The 23,260-nt window shown below is 46.8% G+C and overlaps 1 protein-coding gene across 8 annotated transcripts in view; it reads right to left on the bottom strand.

Moving 5' to 3' along the window:
- Positions 1 to 23,260, bottom strand: part of st3gal2 (ST3 beta-galactoside alpha-2,3-sialyltransferase 2) — a 411,189-nt gene that overhangs the window by 146,116 nt on the left and 241,813 nt on the right. Inside the window, exon 1 of one of the 8 annotated variants that reach the window (XM_078211167.1) lies at positions 17,620 to 17,755. The exons of the other annotated variants lie outside the window; for them this stretch is intronic. The gene's annotated coding sequence lies outside the window, so the exon portion shown is untranslated. Of the gene's footprint in view, positions 1 to 17,619; positions 17,756 to 23,260 lie in introns of those variants that run through there. 8 annotated transcript variants of the gene reach the window in all.

Genomic DNA, 23,260 nt, shown 5'->3' with positions numbered 1-23,260 from the left:
ACCTCTATCAACATTCCATTACATGTCAACACATGTCCAATTCGACTCATTTCTTTTTATCTGATAACCTCAGGCAAACTGCACCCTTCTTGTGTCATTGCCAAAACCTCTGTCATTTTTTCTTATTCATGGATTTCCAACCCCACAAGCTTTCTGGAAGGTTTCTGGAACCTCCCTGATATAGTATTACACCCCATAACAAAATATTCACGAATCTTTCCTTCAGTTATCTAGTCAATATCCTTTACCTCCCATTAAATGGTCTCATTTTCTCATTGTATTTCTAGTTCTGACCTACAGAGCTACACCCTTTAACAGAATCTTCACTAATCTTTCCTTTGGTTATCGAGTCAATATTTTCTACTTTTCCATTAAATGGTCTCCCATTTTCTCATTGTATTTCTAGTTCTAAACTCCTCAGCCATTTGCCATTGCCAAACTTCCCTAATAGTATTCCCGCCTGATCCAACTGTTTCTTGATTATTATAATTCTCATGATTTCACCTGCATTTTGTAAAACCTTGGGTTTTGTCCACTTTTGACCTTAATTCCACAATCCAATACTTCAGTATTTGGGCTACCAACGACGTAATATGTGCTACCAAGGTTTGGCCATTAGAAAGTTCAACAGTTTTCTTGATCAGACCTCCAAATTTCACTCCTGCCTCTATGTAATTAAATGTTCCCTTACCATTGCTGCTATAAACATATTCAATAGCATAGGTGACAAGTATCATCCTTGTCATCCTACTTTCGAATCACTCCTTGCTCTGACTTCTCATCTGATATCCGAACACTTAAGAGTTTGTCTCATATACAAAGCCAGCATTAAGCATCTATCTAATATTCCATTCACAGAATCACAGAATACTACAGTGCAAAAAAAGCTCTTTGGCCCATCGAGTCTGCACCAACGCATGAAAGGCCCTGACCTGCCCACTTAACCCCACTTGCCAGCACTTGACCCATAGCCTTAAATGTTATGGCATGCCAAGTACTCATCCAGGTACTTGTTTAAAGGATGTGAGGCATCCCGCCTCCACCATCCTCCCAGGCAGTGCATTCCAGACCGTCATCACCCTTAGGGTAAAAAGGGTTTTCCTCAAATCCCCCCAAACCTCCAACCTCTCACTTTGAACTTGTGTCCCCTCGTAACTGACGTTTCAACTAAGGGGAACAGCTGCTCCCTATCCACCCTGTCCTTGCCCCGCATAATCTTGAGCACCTCGATCAGATCGCCCCTCAGTCTTCTCTGCTCCAGAGAAAACAACCCAAGCCTATCCAACCTCTCTTTATAACTTAAATGACCATCCCAAGCAACATTCTGGGATGGTCCTCTGCACCCCTTGAAGTGCATTCACATCTTTTCTATAATGTGGCAACCAGAACTGCACACAGTACTCCAGCTGTGGCCTCACCAAAGTTCTATACAACTCCATCATGACCTCTCTGCTTTTGTAATCTATACCCTGACTAATAAAGGTGAGTGTGCCCCCATATGCCTTTTTCAGCACCCTATTAACCTGCCTTTCCGCCTTCAGAGATCGATGGACAAACATGCCAAGGTCCCTTTGTTCTTCGCAACTTCCCAGTGTCAAACCTTTCATAGTATACTTCCTTGTCAAATTAGTCCTTCCAAAGTGTATCACCTCACACTTTTCAGGGTTAAATTCCATCTGCCACTTAACCGCCCATTTGACCATCTCGTTTATATCTTCATGTAACCCAAGACACTCAACGTCACTTTTAACCACCCGGCCAATCTTTGTGTCATCAGCAAACCTACTGATCCTACCCCCACATAGTCATCTATGTCATTTATATAAATGATGAACAATAGGGAGCCCAGCATGGATCCCTGTGGTACACTACTGGTCACTGGCCTCCAGTCACTAAAGCAGCCATCTGTCATCACCCTCTGTCTCCTACTGCTAAGCCAATTACGAATCCACCTTATCAGATCACCCTGTATCCCATGTGCATTTGTCTTCTCAAGAAGTCTCTCATGTGGGACTTTGACCATTGTATCTCTGTTAATTTTATTTCTCTGATCCTATTGAAGATGTTTTCAAAATCTGAAAAAAACAAATGCACATCTTTTTGATTGTGTTATATTCTCCTCTTACATAGAAGTCTTACTAGTTATTTTGTCTTGTGTTTCATATCTTCTATGAAAGTCAAATTGATCTTAGCCAAGAATGGCTTTTGCCCCTGGAAATAATGTGAGCACAAACGTGGAGGCATGTAGAATCAAACTGATGCACAAAGCGCATCACATTTGCTACCATTTGGCATTTTCTTTTCCCCCCACCAGCGGTACTAGGACTAATAATCCATGAAGTCGATTGGCCATTCTCCATTGAAGTACATGACTTTACACAAATCAACAAATTCTTAGCTGCCTGTCTTCCGAGATTTTAATTATTTCTGATCGCATTTCACTGTACATTTAGGATTAAAAACCAGATTCATTTGCTGACAACAGTCCAGCTTGTTTTGACAGAACTGATGCAGAACATAGACATTGGATGCTGAATTTCATGGTCTCATTACACCACAGCAATTACTGTGGGAGAAGTTGCAACCCCCACCAGAGTCTAATCATGTCGGAGTTCCTCGGATCAGGCCATTTGCTAACACCAATGTAGCATTGCCACCTCTTGGTACTCTACCAGAGGGAAAGCCATGTTGGATGGTTGGAAAGGGCAGAAAACATGTGAAATTAGCCTTTTTTGAAAAAAGCATGGAAAGCTGGTGGCTGCCACATGATTGGTAAACGCTGGTTCAAACACGCAAAATTTAGAAAGAATTAGAGAAATCAAATGGCCAATCAGAGCATGATCCCTTGGAGCACAGGATGCTGATAAGCTGACTAGGCCTATCCTTTCCTGAGGCCCAAACTCCCTACTCCTTCCTGAGGGCCAAACCGCACCGCTCCTTTTCTGAGGCCTGAACTGCATCACTCCTTTCCAGAGGCCCAAACCGCACTGCCCCTTTCCTGAGGTTCAAACCGTACCGCTCCTTTCCCGAGGCCCAAACCGCACTGCCCCTTTCCTGAGGTTCAAACCGTATCGCTCCTTGCCAGAGGTCAGGCAGGAGCCGGCAGGAGAGAAATCGGCCAGCTGTGAGGCAACAGTGAGGACAGGCTGTGCATGGCCTACAGGGGGTGGCTTCAGTAGGAAAGGAGCAGGTGGAAAGGAGCAGGTGGAGTTCAGGCTTTGGAAAAGAAGCAGGGCGGGTTGGCCTCGGGAAAGGAGTGGTGTATTTTCAGCCTCGGAAAAGTGAGGTAGAGTTTGGGCCTCAGGAAAGGAGCGGTGCAGTTTGGGCCTCTGGAAAGGAGTGATGCAGTTCAGGCCTCAGAAAAGGAGTGATGCAGTTCAGGCCTCAGAAAAGGAGTGGTGCGGTTTGGACCCCAGGAAGGAGTGGGGAGTTTGGGCCTCAGGAAAGGAGTGGGAAAGGTTCAGGCCTCTGGAAAGGAGGGGCTCGGGCCTTGAAGAGAGGTGAGTGTGTTTGTGTGTGTGAGGATGGGGGGGTGTTTTGTGTGTGTGAGAATGTGAGTGTGTTTGTGTGTGTGTGAAGATGAGTGTGTTTGCGTGTGAGGATGTGAGTGTCTTTGTGTGTGTGAGGATGAGTGTGTTTGTGTGTGTGTGAGGATGAGTGTGTGTGTGTGTGTGAGGATGAGTGTGTGTGTGTGTGTGTGAGGATGAGTGTGTGTTTGTGTGTGCATGAAGATGAGTGTGTTTGCGTATGAGGATGTGAGCGTCTTTGTGTGGATGTGAGTGCGTTTGTGTGTGTGAGGATGAGTGTGTGTGAGGATGAGTGTGTGTGTGTGTGAGGATGTGTGTGTGTGTGAGGATGTGAGTGTGTTTGTGTGTGTGAGGGTGCGTGTGTGTGAATGTTAGAGAGAAATGTGTGTGTCAATGTGAGAGAGAGAAGTGTGCGTGTTTGCCTGATATTAAAATCAGCTTTTCAGCATCATATTTGAAGTACCCCAATGCTCTTGGGAGCTCACTCGAGGTTGAATGGCTGGCAAAGTTTGGGAAATCCAGATCTAGAGTAAGAACTCAAAATGCAATCCACAGCCAACTATTGAATAGAGTCATAGAGGTTTACAGCACGGAAACAAGCCTTTTGGCCCAACATGCCCATGCTGCCTTTTTAAAAAAATCCCTAAGCTAATCCCAATTGCCCACATTTGGCCGATATCCCTCTATACCCATTGTACCCATGTAACTGTCTAAATGCTTTTTAAAAGACAAAATTGTACCCACCTCTACTACTACCTCTGGAAGCTTGTTCCAGACACTCACCACCCTCTGTGTAAAAAAAACTGCTCCTCTGGACACTTTTGTATCTCTCCCCTCTCACCTTAAACCTATGCCCTCCAGTTTTAGACTCCCCTACCTTTGGGAAAAGATATTGACTATCTAGCTGATCTATGCCCCTCATTATTTTATAGACCTCCATAATATCACCCCTCAGCCTTCTACACTCCAGAGAAAAAAGTCCCAGTCTACCCAGCCTCTCCTTATAACTCAAACCCTTAAGTCCCGGTAGCATCCTGGTAAATCTTTTCTGCACTCTTTCTAGTTTTATAATATATTTTCTATAATAGGGTGACCAGAAATGTACACAGTATTCCAAGTGTGGCCTTACCAATGTCTTGTACAACTTCAACAAGACGTCCCAACTCCTGTATTCAATGTTCTGACCAATGAAACCAAGCATGCTGAATGCTTTCTTCACCACTCTGTCCACCTGTGACTCCACTTTTAAGGAGCTATGAACATGTACCCCTAGATCTCTTTATTCTGTAACTCTCCCCAACGCCCTACCATTAACTGTGTAAAGATGTGAGTAAGTCCTGCCCTGGTTCAATCTACCAAAATGCATCACCTCGCATTTATCTAAATTAAACTCCATCTGCCATTCGTCAGCCCACTGGCCCAATTGATCAAGATCCCATTGCAATCCGAGATAACTTTCTTCACTATCCACTATGCCACCAATCTTGGTGTCATCTGCAAACTTACTAACCACTAAAAGGATATTATTAAACTAGAAAGAGTGCAGAAAAGATTTATTGGGAAGCTACCGGGACTTAATGGTTTGAGTTATAAGGAGAGGCTGGGTAGACTGGGACTTTTTTCTCTGGAGTGTAGAAGGCTGAGGGGTGATCTTATAGTGATGTATAAAATAATGACGGGCATAGATCAGCTAGATAGTCAATATCTTTTCCCAAAGGTAGGGGAGTCTAAAACGGGAGGGCATAGGTTTAAAGTGAGAGGGGAGAGATACAAAAGTGTCCAGAGGAGCAATTTCCTATATTCTCATCCAAATCATTAATATAAATGACAAACAAAAGTGGACCCTGAGGCACACCGCTGATCACAGGCCTCCAGTTTGAAATACAATCCTCTACAACCATCCTCGAAACCAATTTTGTATCCATTTAGATACCTCACCCTGGATCCCATGAGATTTAACCTTATGCAACAACCTACCATGCGGTACCTTGTCAAAGGCCTTGCTAAAGTCCATGTAGACAACATCAACTGCACTGCCCTCATCTACCTTCTTGGTTACCCCTTCAAAAAACTCAATCAAATTTGTGAGACATAATTTTCCACTCACAAAGCCATACTGACTGTCCCTAATCAGTCCTTGTGTCTCTAAATGCCTGTAGAACCTGTCTCTCAAAATACCTTCCAACAACTTACCCACCATAGATGTGAGGCTCACTGGCCTGTAGTTCCCAGGCTTTTCCCTGCAGCCCTTTTTCAACAAAGGCACAACATTTGCCACCGTCCAATCTTCAGGCACTTCATCCGTGACTATCGATGATTCAAATATCTCTGCTAGGGGACCCCCAATTTCCTCTCTAGCCTTCCATAATGATCTGGGATACACTTCATCAGGTCCCGGGGATTTATCTACCTTGATGTGCTTTAAGACTTCCAGCACCTCTTTCTCTGTAATATGTACATTCCTCAAGACATCGCTATTTATTTCCCCAGGTTCCCTAACATCCATGCTTTTCTCAACAGTAAAGACTGATGAGTAATATTAATTTAGGATCTCACCCATCTCTTGTGAATCTGCACATAGATGACCTTGTTGATCCTTAAGTGGCTGTACTCTCTCCCTTGTTACTCTTTTGCCCTTTATGTATTTGTAGAAGCTCTTTGGATTCTCCTTTGCCTTATCTGCCAAAACAATCTCGTGTCCCCTTTTTGCCCTCCTGATTTCTCTCTTAACTCTACTCCTACACCCCCTATACTCTTCAAGGGATTCACTTGATCCCAGCTGCCTATGCATGTCATGTGCCTCCTTCTTCTTCTTGACCAGGGCCTCAATATCCCGAGTCATCCAGGGTTCCCTGTTTCTGCCAGCCTTGCTTTTCACTCTAAGAGGAATGTGCTTACCCTGAACCCTGGTTAACACACTTTTGAAAGCCTCCCACTTACCAGACATCCCTTTGCCTTCCCACAGACTCCTCCAATTAACTTTTGAAAGTTCCAAGTTCCAATGCCAAGAAGATTTCATTCCAAGATGCTACAGAGAGTTTGCTGAGGCAATGTAACTTTATGACAGAGTGGGCAAAGACAGATGTGATCATCAATCTCAGTGTTACCCTCATATTAAAGGTTTATGGACAAACGCCAGTTTCAACAAAGTTTTTCTTCTCTATTGTATAACATGTATATTCAGGAAAATGCGAACTCATTGTAGTTTATCGCACATATTCTGAAGCTCACTAAGAGCAATGAAGAAGTTTTATTTTGAAAGACTAATCGGCTCTTGCTTGATTCGCTGACACTATTTGCTTGCTTGTTTTCATAAAATCTCTACGGTGCAGCAGGAGGCTATTTGGCCCATCGAGTCTGCACCGACAACAATCCCACCCAGGCCCTATCCCTGTAACCCCATATATTTATCCTGTGAATCCCGCGACACTAAGGGCCAATTTAGCTTGACCAATCAGCCTAACCCGCACATCTTTGGAGTGTGGAAGGAAACTGGAGCATCTGGAGGAAACGCATGCAGACACGGGGAGAATGTGCAAACTCCACCCAGACAGTCACCCAAGGCCGGAATTGAACCCGGGTCCCTGGCACTGTGAAGCAACAGTGCTAACCATTGTGCCACTGTGCTGCCCAATTTTCCTTAATGTGTGAATGGAAAAATCACTGGTGCCTGTTGCTTCGGTAAATGAACAGAAACAAATTAAAAAGGATGTTAAAATTAATCCAATTTCTTTGTTTCAGTTGTAATTAAAGATAAAAGACTGAAATTTCATTTTTAAAAGCCACTGATATGTATTGTGTAGCATGACACAAGTCCTGGATTAGCACACCATGTGATTACACCAGAAGCAGTAATAGGCGGAAGAAAGATTATTTATTCGTCTCGAGTGAATATCTCTTTCATGTCTGGCATCTATATTCTATTATCATTTTAAACGGCAGGTGTTCTTGTCACATGCAAGAAATTAATGGAAAGGAATCAGAGCTACATCTTTTCCACAGGCGGAAGTAATGTGGGAATGTCGAATTAGCCTCAGTCAGAAACTCCAAACTAGGATGTTTAACATATACAGAAGAATGCTACATTTAATTAAAATGAATGCTGATAAGTGCATTATTTGTTCATAATTTCTGTTATTACTTCTTTTAACTGCTGTACCCCAATGGTGTTTGCTCCTGCAAACCAGGTTGAGAAAGATGTGCCATGAGGCCAATCCTCTGTCTTGGAAGAACAAGCAATGAGAAATGGAAAGTTAAGTGAGGGCTCCAAACCATTTTAAAGGGACATCTCATGGAGAACCTTGCAGAGACAAATAAAACATTAATAGACTGGAGTGGACATTCCCAAAAGTGAGTTGGGCGGGATTGCTGTGGATGGGATGCCAATCAAGTAGGCTGCTTTTTCCTGGATAATGTTGAGTCTCTTGAGTGTTGTTGGAGCAGCATTCATCTAGGTAAGTGGTGAGTATTCCATCACACTCTTGACTTGTGCCTTGCTGATAGTGGACAAGCTTTGGAGAGTCAGGAAATGAGTTACTCACTGCAGAATACCCAATTCTGACCTGCTCTTGTAGCCACAGTATTTATATCGCTGGCCCAGTTCAGTTTCTAGTCAATGGTAGCACCCAGAATGTTGATAGTGGGGGATTCAGTGATGGTAATGCCATTGAATGTAAAGAGGTGATGGTTAGACTTTCCCTTGTTGGAGATGGTCATTGTCTGGCAATTATGTGCATGAATGCAAGTTGCCACTTATTAGCCCTAGCCTGAATATTTTCAAGTCTTGCTGCATATGGACATAGACTGCTTCAGTTTGTGAGGAGTCACGAATTGTGCTGAACATTGTGCAATAATCAGCACACACCCCCACTTCTGACCTTATGATGGAGGAAAGTCATTTGATGAAGTAGCTGAGATAATTGAGCCCTATGGCACCAGCCTGAGGAATTCCTGCATTGTCTTTGGGCTCAAATGATTGACCTCCAAAAACCACAATCATCTTCCTTTGTGCCAGGTATGACTCCAACACTGGAGAATTTTTGTCCTGATTCCCATTGACTTCAGTTTTGCTAGAGCTCCTTGATGCCACACTCAGTCAAACATGGTTCATGTCAAGGACAGTCACTCTCATTTCACCTGTTCAGTTCAACTCTCTTGTCCATGTTTGGAGCAAGGCTGTTATGAGGTCAGGAGTTGAGGGGCCCTATCAGAGCCCAGTGTCTGTGAGCAGGTTATTGCTGAGTAAGTGCTGCTTGATAACACTGTCTATGTTTTAAAGTGTATTTATTAGTGTCACAAGTAGGCTTACGTTAACACTGCAACAAAGTTACTGTGAATGTCCTCTAGTCGCCACACTCTGGCGCCTGTTCGGGTACACTGAAGGAGAATTTAGCATGGCCAATACACCTAACCAGCACATCTTTCAGACTGTGGGAAACCGGGGCACCCGAAAGAAACCCACACAGACACGGGGAAAACGTGCAAACTCGAAACAGACAGTGACCCAGGCTGGGAATCAAAAATGGGTCCCTGGTGTGAGGCAGCAGTGCTAACCACCATGTCACCGTGCTGCCCTGATGATCCCTTCCATCACTTTACTGATGGTCAAGAGAAAACTAATGGGTAGTAATTGCACGGGTTGGATTTATCATAGAATCCCACATGCAAACTCCACACAGTCACCCGAGGCCAGAATTGAACCCGGGTCCCTGGTGCTGTGAGGCAGCAGTTTGTCCTGCTATTTGTGGACAGGACATACCTGGGCAATTTTCTACATTGCCAGTTAGATGCCAGTGTTGGAGCTGTACTGGAACAACTTGGCTAGGGGCATGGCTAGTTCAAGCACACAAGTTTTCAGCACTGTTGCTGAATGTTGTCAGGGCCCATAGCTTTTCCAGCTACAGTAGATATGGAGTGAATTGAATTGGCTGAAGACTGGCATCTGTGATGCTGGGGACCTCCGGAGGAGGCCGAGATGGATCAACCACTTGGCACTTCTGGCTGAAGATGATTGCAAATGCTTTAGCCTTCTCTTTTTCACTGATGTGCTGGACTCATATTGAGAATAGGAATATCTGTGGAGCTTCCTCCTCCAGTGAATTGTTTAATTGTCCACCACCATTCACTGTTGGATGTGGCAGGACTGCAGAACTTGATCCGTTGGTTGTGGGATTGCTCAGTTCTGTCTATCCACAATGCTTATACTGTTTGGCATGCATGTACTTCTGAGTTGTAGTTTCACCAGGTTAATACCTTATTTTTAGGTATTCCTGGTGATGCGCCTGGCATGCCCTCCTGCACTCTTCTTTGAACAAGAGCTGATTTCCTGGCTTGACTGTACTGTTAGGATGGGGGATATGCCAGGCCATGATGTTATCGATTGTGGTTGTATACAATTTTGCTGCTACTGATTGCCCATGGCACCTCATGAATGCCCAGTTTTGAGTTACTACAGTAATCAGTTCAAAATCTATCCCATTTAGCATGGTGGTAGTGCCACATATAGGGGTCATGTTATCTCAGTAGGTGGTTTGTGACACGGAACGATGCCAATAGCGTGGGTTCAATTCCCGAGGTTATTCATGAAGACCCACCTTCTCAACCTTACCCCTCGCCTGAAGTGTGGTGATCCTCATGTTAAATCACCACCAGTCAGTTCTACCCTTCAAAGGGGATAGCAGTCTATGGTCATCTGAGACTGTTATGTATGCTGGGACATAGGTCACAGGTCATGTGATCCTGGGTGTCTAGATCTGCCAGGGACTGCCCTGGGAGGGCGGTAGGAGTTGAAGTTGAACAAGTGACATCTGCAAATAAATACCTGTGTTCCCCAGTGTCTGTCTGTGGAGTCAGTTATTGGGATACACCCCAGAGTACACAACACGGGCAACAAAGGTTGGAGTGACCGGCAGTTCGTAGGGTGAAGGATCGGAAATTTCATCTGCCGAGATCCACAGTGCAGAGTGAAAAATAAAACCCCCCCCCCTCAGAGGACGGGTAGACCATGGGACGTGTCATGGAAAGCAGTGAGCTGAACAGATCAGGCGCCGTCAACGGTTGAAAGGTTCAGTTTCCACTGTTGTTGTTGGAATTGATCGTTGTGGGATGATTGGAGGACACTCGGTTGTTGGGTGACAGGAAGTACTGAGGGGAGAAGGGAGCATTGGAGCCAGCATGAGCAAGAGGCTTCAGGCCTAGTTTCAGGGGCGGGAAAACTCCTGCTGGAGGCAAGGAAAAATGGCAGGAAAATTTGGCATGATTGGCGCATTCGATGAGGAAGCTGAGTGATGGATGGCTTACATCGAACTGTTTAGTATATTTTTGACAGTGAATCGGGTGGCGGAAGATCTCATCGTGTCGGTTTTTCTTAGCATGTTTGGAAGCAAGGCATTGTGCGTTCTGAGGAGTTTATTGCAGCTGGAGAAACCGGCTGAGAAGTCTTTTCAGGAGTTGTGTGTTGTATTGGAAGAGCATATCACGTCAAAACCACTGGTGATCACAGAGTATTTCCATTCTTAAGTGAGATCAGTTGGAGGGTGAGACCATCACCAAATTCGTGGTTACCCTCAAAAGCCTTATGAAGCATTGCAAATTTGGGACTTTCTTTCAGGCTGCGCTGTGGGTTCGGCTGGAGTGTGGCCTCCAACAGGAAGCAATTCAGTAAAGACTGCTGGCAGAGCCGCAGCTGGAGTTTAAAAAGGTTTTTGAAACTATGATCTCAATGGGATGAGTCACCAGTGAGGCAGGTTAGGCGCTAGTACGAGGGTGTACAAGTTGGCAGAGGCACGGAAAACTCAGTCACGTGCTGAGGAATGCCACCATTGTGGCCAGGTGGGTCACATGGAGCCCAGTTGTTGGATGAAGGGAGCTCAGTCCTGGAACTGTTGGAAAATGGGCCACATTGCCTGAAACTGCAGAGCAACGGTGTCCCAGGAGAGTGCAAAGTCAAAACGATCAAGGTCCAAACCCAGGAGGAAATGGCAGGTGGTCAGTATAGATGAGGACAAGGAGTCCATAGGGCTTGCGGATGAAACAGAGTAGAATGAGAAGACACAGTTAAATTCATCTGTGCGAGGTGAAACAGAGCACTTCTAGGCGATGCGCTAGGGGAAGGGAAACTAGTGAAGATGGAGGTAGACACAGGGGCAGCAGTGTATATAAGGAAAAGTTGAGTTATCTACCGCTGAAGCCAGCAAACATTGCTCTGAGGACATACACAGAACGGCTGGTCCCTCTTAAGAGCTGTGTCTCAGACCTCACTGATCTGAGGGACCAGTGCATGCAATTATCTTTGTATGTCTTAAAAAGTGACTACCTGCGTTATTTGTATGATCCTGGCTGAAACAATTTAAATTGAACTGAGAGGTGGTGAACAGATTAATGGAGCCTCGCTCGAGCCTGAATGATATTTTGGAAAGATACAAGACTGTTTTCAGTGGAACCCTTGGTGAGATGAAGGGAGTGAAAGTGAGCCTACGGCTGAAGCTAAAAACATGCTCAAAGAGCATGAAAGCCCATTCAGTGCCCTACATGATCAGGCCCAAGGCAGAGGCCAATGTCAAGAGATTAGTAGGTTTGGGGGTATTGGAGCCAGAGGTCACGAGTTAGCGGGCTACGCCCATTGATCCTGTCATGAAGACCAATGGCTCAGTGAGGCTATGCGGAGATTTTAAAGTCAATGTGAACCCTGGGCTGTGTGTGAATCAGTATCCGTTGCCCCTTATCGAAGACCTGTTTAGTAGCCTTGCTGGGGGTCAGAAACTTATCAAAATGGATCTCTCCCAAGCCTATCTACAGGTGGGGGTGGCTGAAGACTCACAGCCGTTATTAACCATCATTACCCAAAAAAGGTTGTTCTATTACAAACGACTGCCTTTTGGGATTACGCCGCCCCAACCTTATTTCAAAGAGCCATGGACCAGATACTGAGTGGTCTCCCAGGGTTGAATGGCTTAGCGGAGCATTTTGTACAGTCTGTTAAACAATCCCTGGAGGCTTCATTGGGGGGGAGGGGGAGGGTTCACGGACGCGAAGATTAAACAAGTTCTTAATTGTGTGCAGGAACACTCCCCATGCAACAACCAAATGTTCCCCGGCAGCGTTAATGTTTGGAAGACAGTTGTGTACAATGTTTGACCTACTGAGGCCAGATGAGACAAGAAGAGTGATGAAGAGGAACCATTAGTGCAGATGGCTCAGCAAGCTGAGCATGCCAAGATGAGGGCATTCCAGAAGGGTGAGTTGGTATTTGCCAGGAACAACTCTTCGGAGGGAAAGTGGGTTCCAGCCGTGATTGTGGCCAAGACAGAGCCATTGTCTGATATGGTGGAAATTCGGAGCGAGTGGACGACATGTGGACTAGCTGCTTATGGCCCCACATCAGGGGGTAGGAGCCTCATCAGCAACTTCAGAGGCATTTTGGATGGCGCAAGCAAGGGTACCAGGAGAGAGAGGCATAGAACTAATAGCCACCCCCTCTAGTGAGGAAACGGCGGGGTCGACACTGGCAACCAAGGATCTGTCATTCCCCCAGACAAATTGATCATGTCAATGTAGTGTGGACATACAGTTGGGAAAACAAAAGAAAGAAAATGTGATCATTATGTAGATAATATTGTCTTTCTATCATGGTGCATCGGGTAAAATCTGTAAAAAAAGGTTTATAATTGTTGTTACTAATTGTATGTAAATAAGTTAGATTACTGTTGCTGTTATGGGGGATTGTTGTTTAAGGGAACAGGTCATGTGACCCTGGGTGTCTGGAGATTTGCTGGGGATTGCCCTAGGAGGGCAATAGGAGTTGAAGTGTGGAGCAAATGAGACCTGCAAACAAATACCTGTGTTCCCCGACGTCTGTCTGTGCAGTCAGTTCTTGGGATACACCCTAGTAGCAGAATATACAAAAGGGACTATGGCAAATTTACCTTTAACCTAGTGGCACATAAACAATGGAGAGTATCCTCAATGTGAAGACAGAACTTTAACTCCACAAGGACTGTGTGGTGGTTACCCCTACCAATACTGTGATGGGCAGATGCATCTATGATGGGGAGGTCAGCAAAGACAAGGTCAAGTAAGTTTTTCCCTCTTGTTGGTTCCCTCTCAGCCTGCTGCAACCCAGGTCTAGCAGCTATGTCCTTTAGGACTTTGTCAACTGGGTCAAAGGTGGTACATCTGAGCCACTCTTAGTGATAGACATTATAGTCCCTACCCAGAATATATTCTGTGCCCTTGCCATCTTAGTGCTTCTTCCAAGTAGTGTTCAACATGGAGGAGTACTGATTTATCAATTGACGTTGGTAAGGGGGTAGTAACCAACAGGAGATTTCCTTGCCCATGTTTGCCCTAATGCCATGGGCATTAAACAATGCCCAATTGATGGGCATTCCCAAGGTTACTCCCTCCTGACTGTATACCAGTGTGCCTCCAGCTCTGGTGGGTCAGTCCCGTCAGTGATACAGGACATAGCCAGGGATAATTGTGGTGTCTGGGACACTATCTGTAAAGTATGATTCTATGAGTATGACTCAGGCTGTTTCTTGGCTAATCTGTGAGACAGGTCTCTCAATTTTAGAACAAGTCCTCAGATGTTAGTAAGGAGGACTTTGCAGAGCCGATGGGACTGGTGTGCTATTGTTTCCAGGTGGATGCCAGGTGGTCCGTCTGGTTTCATTCCTTTTTTTAGATTTCATAGCAGTTTGATACATTTCAGTGGCTTGCTTAGCCATTTCGGAGGGTATTTAAGAGTATTGGTTAGGTTAGGTTAGATTAGGTGCATTGGCCATGCTAAATTCTCCCTCAGTGTACCCGAACAGGCGCTGGAGTGTGGCGACTAGGGGATTTTCACAGTAACTTAATTGCAATGTTAATATAAGCCTACTTGTCACACTGATAAATAAACTTAAAACTTAAAAAACTTGAAAAAAACTACTGCTGTGAGACTGGATTCACATGTAGGCCAGACCAGCTAACGATGGCAACCGATGGCAGATTTACTTACCTAAAGGACATTCGTGAACCAGATGGGTTTTTATGACAATCATTATAAGTCACTATAACAGACTGGCTTTTAATTCCAGATTTATTAATTCAATTTAAATTCTACCAGCTGCTGTGGTATGATTTGAACCCAAATCCCCAGAGCATTAGCCTGGGCCTCTGGATTATTGACTCAATGACATTACCCTACATCACTGCCTCCCCTATTTATATGCACAGGCTGTTTTCTTGTCTGCTGCCATCAACTCCTCTGTGCTTCTATGAGCCACTTATTGTAAGTGTGGCTCAACAGGTTAGTGCTGCAGAGACATGGAGTAGATGTTCGTAGCTCCACCAGTTGTGTCCAGATGCAGAATTTTCAGAATTGTTTCTTTTCATTGAAAAATCTTGGAGAAGGGCCATGCCCATAAAACTGTTTATGTTATCTGGCACAATAAAATACATTAGCAAATTGGTAACAAAGAGTGTAGATTCAGGATTATCAGTACAGGAATAAAGAAGTAAGTGACCTCACAGCTGAAGATCCACATCAGATGGAGGCAGGGAACTCCCAGGGAACCAGCACTCGCAGAGATGCAAGGAGCCCAGGAATCTGCTGAGCCCCTTGATGATGATGTGCCCCTGGGCGAAGTCGTCCATAGCTGCTAAGGCTGCAAAGTATGATGCTAGTCTACCTTTAAGAAATTTTCTTTTGAAATCATGTTCTCTGCACTTCGTAAACGGATTTTTAAAATTTTTTGCCAGGCTGTCTGCTGAAAGTCCTTTTATTGCTGCTTCAATGGTTTAAACGGGACTTTGTTTATTTTTACTCTGGACTTCATGCAGATCCGGGGTTTTATGGCCTTTTGCGTTGTGAGGGAAGATTGATTGAAAAGTCAAAGTCAGGTGGTTCCTACCCAACAGAATCCAAGATTCATTTCAGTTTTGGTTTAGAGTCAGAAGCTGTCCTGGTTGTCAAGTGGCAGGCAGGTTTTCTCTCTCTCTCTCTCTCTCTGATTTTGTAAATTCTGCTGGCTCGCTGGAAGCAGATCTCCTGGCCTTCCAGAAGTGAAAATTCTGCTGTTAGTAGTTTGCTATCTCTCTATCTCGGCTACCGAGGCTCTCTATCTCTCTCTGGTGTTTTGGGAAGCTGTTCTGACTTCAAGCTTGTCTGTCTGTGTATCAAGAGAGCTGCAGCATCCAACCAAAGGACTAAGTTCCAGCAGCACGTAAGCATTTGTATTTTCTGTGCTAAATCTGTGGCAAGGGTTTTGTTTGTGGGATTTGTTTGGTTGGAACATTTCATATATTTGTCAAGGGTTATAAAAAACATGGGTTTTTTTCTTGTTTGTAATTGATAAAAGTTATTGCTCATTTTCTTTCTATACATGTTAACTATATTCCTAAATAAACTTTGTTTGCTAAAAGCTCCCTAGTGGGTAATTTGAATCATGCCTGAAGTGAAACATCTTATGCTTACCCTAGCCAAATTCAAATTGCAAAACTTATGGTCCAGGCAGACTTCATAAAACATTTTGGAGTTTCTGACCTGAATTATAACAAAAGACAGAGTTGCAAATATCAGGAAGGGATGACAGTAGCCACCCTTGGACTGTGAGGCCGACTGGAGGAGTTCCATCGCCTTCTATACAAGGAGACAGTGAAGCCAACACTGAAAGGATGGCGGCTGCAGTGGAGACCTTGGTGCAGGACATGCACTCCATGGAAGGTGATGTTCTCACCATGAGCTCCATGGCACAGGGCTTCGATTGCATGGTGTAGGCACTGGTGGGAATCCATAAGTGTTAGCACCAGAGAATGGCAGAGTTCCTGAATCTCACTCCAGCTGCCCTATGATCCCATGGAGGAGCACAGGGGCCCCTGGGAAGCCAAAGGGAACAGGATCGGCAGGAATACAGCCTGGGGCCCGTCAGCCAGGGGACCTGGGCGTCTCCAGTCCATTTGACAACCTCCCTGTGAACGATACACCTCTAGTCCCTGACACCAAGGAGTGAGGCAGTCAAGAAATCCGTGCTGCCTATAAGCAGGCCTGGACGCTCAAGGTCACTACCTCCCAGGGGACCCGCCAAGGTCATTGCAGGCAAAATAGCATGGGAGTCAGCAGGCTACCTCAACCTCAGTTGTGGATCCTGGGGATACACCTGGACGTGATGGAAGGGTCAGGAAGATTAAGAAGTGGACACGGGTGAATATAAGCATTAGTGTCACCATTTTGTTTTGAAGGTTTGGCATTAAATTTCACTTCATTCACCCACAAAGCCACTGCCCTGGCTGTTCATGTCACCAAGCTTGGGGGAACCACCAAGTTCACCTGGCGCCTCATCCCTGTGGAGTGTTAGATTGGCAATGTTATGTCTCTCCCACACCGGCGACACAGTAAGGAGGCGCTGTTGCTGCAGGCACTTCCTCTGCCACCACCCCGGAGCCCATCCCTCAACCTGCATCCATGGAAGGGTAAACCCCTTGCCTCCCTTCATCACAGCGCACCCCTCTCATGTCTAACAGCGTTCTCTAGTGACCACAAGGCCAAGGGCTGTTGAGATGCTGACAGGTCAGTTGTAAGATGGATGTGAAAAGCAGGACCCCTGATGTGGTTGGGGCCTATAGTAGCTGATGCTGTGCATCTGAGCCCTATAAGCACATTTGATGGCAGGAATTCACCAGCACCTTCCAAACCCACGACCACTTCCATATTGAAGGATAAGGCAGCAGACACATGGGAACACGACCACCTGCAAGTTCCCCACCAAGCCACTCACCCTCCTGACATGTTCCTTCGCAGTCAGTCACTGGGTCAAAAACCTGGAATTCCCTCCCTAACAGCCTTGTGGGTCAACCGACAGCATATGGACTGCAGCGTATCAAGAAGGCAGCTTACTACCACCTTCTCAAGGGCAATTAGGGATGGGCAATAAATGCTGGCCAGCCAGCGATGCCCGTGTCTCACAAATGAAGAAAACAAAAGAATGCGTTAAGCTCTCTGTCAGGTAGGAGGCAGACATATTGCTGAGGATGAGAGGAGCATCGCTCTGTCTTCAATGCAAGTCATCATCGTTCTCCCACAGAGTCCTCCCAAAAGTTTCAACCAACATGCCTGTTGTAGTGTGAGCCTCATTGTAACGAATCTCCGCAAGTGTTTGTGTCCTCTGCACTGGCGTCATCAGCCACCGCCTGTGTGTGTAACCCTTGTCCCCGAGGAGCCATTCCTCCAGCTGCCACTCTCTCTCAAAGACAGCTGGGATCTGAGAGTGCCCCAAGATGTAGCTGTCATGGATGCTACCTGGGAAACAGGCACACACCTGCATGAGGTGCATTGTGTGGTCACATTGAGGGAGTGGAATCACTTGAAGTTCATGAATGGTGCTGCTTGCATCGTGGAGGGTGCAGGGCCACGTGGGTGCAGTAAGTCAAATCTTGCACCTGGGGCAGGCCTGCTAAGGTAGCAAAGTTCATGGCCATTGGCATTTTGGCTCGCCTGGCCCCCGTCCAAGTTGGTATACATGAGAGCCCTTCTCACAAAAGGCATCTGTAACCTCCCGGATGCATTTTTTGGTGGCCAACTGGGACATGCCACACAGATCACCCGTGCTGCCCTGGAATAAACTACTTGCATAGAAATTCAGAATGGCTGTAGTTTAAGGGTCACAGGCAGTGAGTGTCTCCCCATTCCATGTGGTGCCAATTCTTGCAGGATCTGGCAGAGGTGGTCCGACCAACTCCTGGGACAGACACAGCCTCTATGGCACTGCATTTCTGACATCTCATAGAAACCCTACAGTACAGAAATAGGCCATTCGGCCCATCGAGTCTGCACCGACCACAATCCCACCCAGGCCCTACCCCGATATCCCTACATATTTTACCCGCTAATCCCTCTAATCTACACATCCCAGGACACTAAGGGGCAATTTTAGCATGGCCAATCAACCTAACCCACACATCTTTGGACTGTGGGAGGAAACCGGAGCACCCGGAGGAAACCCACGCAGACACGAGGAGAATGTGCAAACTCCACACAGACAGTGACCCAAGCAGGGAATCGAACCCAGGTCCCTGGAGCTGTGAAGCAGCAATGCTAACCACTGTGCTACCGTGCCGCCCGGTACAATGACTGACGTCGGAAAACCCTCAGCTGGTACATCCGCATCTGTGGTGCTGCTGCTGGAACAGCGACAGGCCCAGTCTCTCCCTCCGCCACAGAGCGCTGGTGCTGGCCAGATGCTGTGGCACGTTGGTGTCTCTGCCAATAAGTAGAATAGCCAACTCGACAGGCTGCATGATCTTTCAGACCATGCACTGCAAAGAGGAGAAAACCACAGTGAGCAATAAGGATTCGTGAGAGAGTCCCAATCCTCCTCTCTCTCGATTCCTTTGGGACTACCACCCAATGGCAGCACACTCAGTAGGTGCCTCAATGGCATCCCTCACACCTTCCACTCAGACTATAGTCACATCTCCACATTGGTCCCTGTCAGCTCCAGCAGGATGCTGCGTGTGGACCCATGGCCACATTCACCCAGCCCCCAAGCTCCCCCACATCCCCCCCAAAGAAATCTGGCATCTCATAAGAGCGCAGTCGAGTGGTTGCATGTGACCAATGTTTTGCATCCTGACAGGAGCGCTTGCAAGTGGCCTGTTCAGCGCTATACTGCCAGCCTCTCCAGCGCGAATAGGCACCACCAACAGATATTTAATCTGCCTATTCTGCAGTGCACAGAGTGTGGGAGATTCATTTTGAAAATCCCACTGAAAAAAATCGGCGAAATTTACTCCAGTTTTTACACAAATTCGACACTCAGAATCTTTTTGGGAGATCCCACCAATAGCATGTGAAGATGTATTTAATGACCATGACAACTCATGGTCAAGTCCTCAGGCATCTGTGGCTGTTTGGTCCCACTACCTTCACTGTGTCAGTCTAGAAGGTCTCCTGGTCCCTACAGATCTTTCTTTTCAGATCTTTAGTGGAGGAGTCTGCAAAGACTTACACAGAAACAGCTCCCACTGAACCTGCATCCCAGTCACAATTCACACTGATCACCAAAAAGCATAGGGTGAAGAGCTGCACCCACGCCAACCTGATGATTGAGGTATGCGTTAAAGCCATGGCTGGGGTTGTCAGTCCCTCAGCTATCGTTGCCACCTCAAATTGCAGTGGAAATCTGAGTTCTTCCTGAGGGCTGAGCGACTGTTGCAGCTAGCCCTCGATAGGGATCGCATAGTGGGTGGGACATTCCTACAACTGAACTTTTTGGAGACCATCATGAAGACATGTCTAAGCCACTGTCTTGTAGCTCCTCACAAGGTGATGTCTAAGATCATCGTGGAGAATCTGACTTCGGACACCATGAAATAGGCCTCAGAGTCATAGAGGTTTACAGCATGGAAACAGGCCCTTCGGCCCAACTTGTCCATGCCGCCCTTTTTTTTTAAACTCCTAAACTAGTCCCAATTGCCTGCATTTGGCCCATATCCCTCTATACCCATCTTAACCCATGTAACTGTCTAAATGCCTTTTAAAAGACAAAATTGTACCCGCCTCTACTACTACCTCTGGCAGCTTGTTCAGCCACTCAACACCCTCTGTGTAAAAAAATTGCCTCTCTGAACCCTTTTGCATCTCTCCCCTCTCACCTTAAACCTATGCCCTCTAGTTTTAGATTCCCCTATCTTTGGGAAAAGATATTGACTATCTAGCTGATCTATGCCCCTCATTATTTTATAGACCTCTACAAGATTAACCCTCAGCCTTCTATGCTCCAGAGAAAGAAGTCCCAGTCTATCCAGCCTCTCCTTATAACTCAAACCATTAAGTCCCGGTAGCATCCTAGTAAATTGGGCGACACATGGCACAGTGGTTAGCATTGCTGCCTCACAGCGCCAGGGACCCAGGTTCAATTTGAGCCTCAGTCACTGTCTGTGTGGAGTTTGCACATTCTTCCCGTGTCTGTGTCGGTTTCCTCCAGGTGCTCCGGTTTCCTCCCACAGTCTAAAGACGTGCGGGTTAGGTTGATTGGCCATGCTAAATTGACTCTAATATGTGGGGAATTAGCAGGGTAAATGTGTGCTGTTACAGGAATAGGGCCTGGATAGGATTGTGGTCTGTACAGGCTTGATGGGCCGAATGGCCTCCTTCTGAACTGTAGGATTCTATGAACATTCTATAAATCTCTTCTGCACTCTTTCTAGTTTAATAATATCCTTTCTATGATAGGGTGACCAAAACTGTACACTGTACTCCAAGTGGCCTTACCAATGTCTTGTACAACTTCAACAAGACGTCCCAACTCCTGCATTCAATGTTCTGACCAATGAATCCAAGCATGCTGAGTACCTTCTTCACCACTCTGTCTACCTGTGACTCCACTTTCAAGGAGCTATGAACCTCTACCCCTCGGTCCCTTTGTTCTGTAACTCTCCCCAACGCCCTACCATTAACTGAGTAGGTTCTGCCCTGGTTCAATCTACCAAAATGCATCTTAAGTATATTAACATCAAGTCTTAATTAATAACTCATACCTATATACAGTCCTCATCTCTCAACCCCCCCTCACCCCCCACCCCCCCCCATCTCAATGGGCAGCCCAGATCGTTGACCTCCTTCCCTCTGTCACTGCCGAGTGCAGAGTGGCAGCAGAGCCTGCCACTCCCACTGATCACCTCCGGAGGCCCCACCCCATCAGGCCCTGCCCCCAGGCACTGCCCCATGCCGGGTGGCAATGCCCAGAGGGCATCCCCCCTTACTCCCTACCTCCTGGGGAGCCACCATGGCCCCCTCCCCTCTCCCCACCCTTCACTCCAGCAGGGTTGGGCTGCCAGCTCCCTGCAAGCTATTGTAAACCCCGCTGGATTGAAACACTCCTGACGGGGTGGAGACTCAAGCAGGCCCAAAGACATCAGCCCAGGCCTGCTAATGAGATTAAAATCCTCATTATAATATTTATGCAGCTGAGGGCATCGGAAATCCGGCGGCCCGAAACTCGCGAAGGCCCTGGTGCCCAGCAGGGAGCTAAATGGCCTCCATTTGATTCTCCTGGCCTGCTGCGTTGCTTTAGCTGGGAGAATCGCCCCCTATATCTCTGCGCACACCCCCATAACTCACCCATCAATCCTGCGCAACCAACACTCATAACTAGTAAAGCTGCAAGCATCACATCCACATCCCCTCACTTCCAAATGCTGGCAGGTATTCAGATATTACAGGCAGATCACCCAAACATATTGCAACATATTCACTGACACAAATTCTTTTGCAGGATAAGGTGGCCCATAATGGATGCTGCATCAGCAGCAATCTGGCAGGGGGCAGGCACAACTGTATGTGCTAATCCTCAATGGAGGAGATAGTGGACAACTGGAGCAGCTGGCGCAGAGGCCATGCAAACAGCATCAGTGAAATTATCCAGGATGAACTGTCCTATGCACCTTGCCAAATCCCACCTCACTCTCACCCCATAATTTAGCATGATGTAAATGCTGCAGCTGGTGTGACTAAACATCTTACTTTTCCCCCCATTATACATTTATATTTCTAAATACTCAAAAACTGCTGCTTGGCTAAAATATTGTGCCTGCAGACAAAGGCCTGAAAGAAGAGCTGACCTCTGAGGAAGAAACATCATCACTTGGTCAGATACTCGCAGCTACCAGGCTGATATTGACACAAAGTAGTGTAGAGGCAAGATCAACATGTGGTGAGTCAGTGGGCACAAGTGGGCTGCAGCAAGGTCAGGGGGAAGAGATTGCATGCCAGCTTAATGGAAGACAAGGTCACATACAAGTTCTACTGTGTAGTTGCAAGGGAAATTAAATACAAGAATAGGGAAGTTATGCTTCAGTTGTACAGGGCATTAGCGTGACTATGGGTGAAATTTTACAGCCGCTTTACGCCGTTTTGCAGCAGGAAAATGCAGTAAAATCGTAAAGCTGCTTGGGCGATTGTCGCCAGTTTTTGTGACCGGCGCGATTTTACGAGACCTGGAATTCCGGGGCGGTCAGCTTCTCGCTGGAAATGGGTAGGAGGCTGCTTAATTTATTTAATTTATTAAAATCGTGCTTTTGCATGTGTTTAGCGAGCCGGGCGCTCAATTGTCCAGGCTCGTTTGCCTTTATGGCCTCGCCGGGAGAGGTTCTCGCCGGCGAGGAAAACAGCTGCTCCCCATGAACGGGGAACAGTTGTGTTGGCCTCACCGGTGGAATCGGAAGCCATTGAGGCCCCCCTGGAAGGCTGAGTGCAAGGCGGGGGTGCCCCTTGGGCAGTGCCAGACTGGCAGTGCCAGACTGGCACCTGGGCACTGCCAGCCTAGCACCTGGGCAATGCCCACCGGAGAGTCTGAGGGACGGGGCCAATGGGTGGTGGGCTCTGGGGTGGGAAATGCCAGGGGACAGGACCTGTGGAGCGAGGGGACCCGCTGCCACTCTGCATGCGATCAATGGGGAAGGGAGAGGGTCCGCAATCAGTGGGGAAGGGATGGGGTCCGTGATTGGTCTGAGCGGCGGGGCACAATCGGTCTGGGCAGCGGGGTTGTGAATGGTCTGGGTGGCAGGGTGTGCATCTCAGGCCATGGGCCACGCAATTACTGGGGGGGTGGGTGGGGGGCGGAGAAGGATTGCTGTTTGAGGCTGCCTGCAGTAGCAGGGACCTGACAACTCTCTGTCTGTCTGTCAGACCCCTGCTACTGTTAATGCGCAAGTGCAGCATCAAAAGTCTGCACATGCACAATATCTCCCTCTTC

Source organism: Mustelus asterias, chromosome 4, assembly GCF_964213995.1.
Source record: "Mustelus asterias chromosome 4, sMusAst1.hap1.1, whole genome shotgun sequence".
NCBI lineage: Eukaryota > Metazoa > Chordata > Chondrichthyes > Carcharhiniformes > Triakidae > Mustelus > Mustelus asterias.
This window is presented reverse-complemented; position numbering and strand designations above follow the sequence as displayed.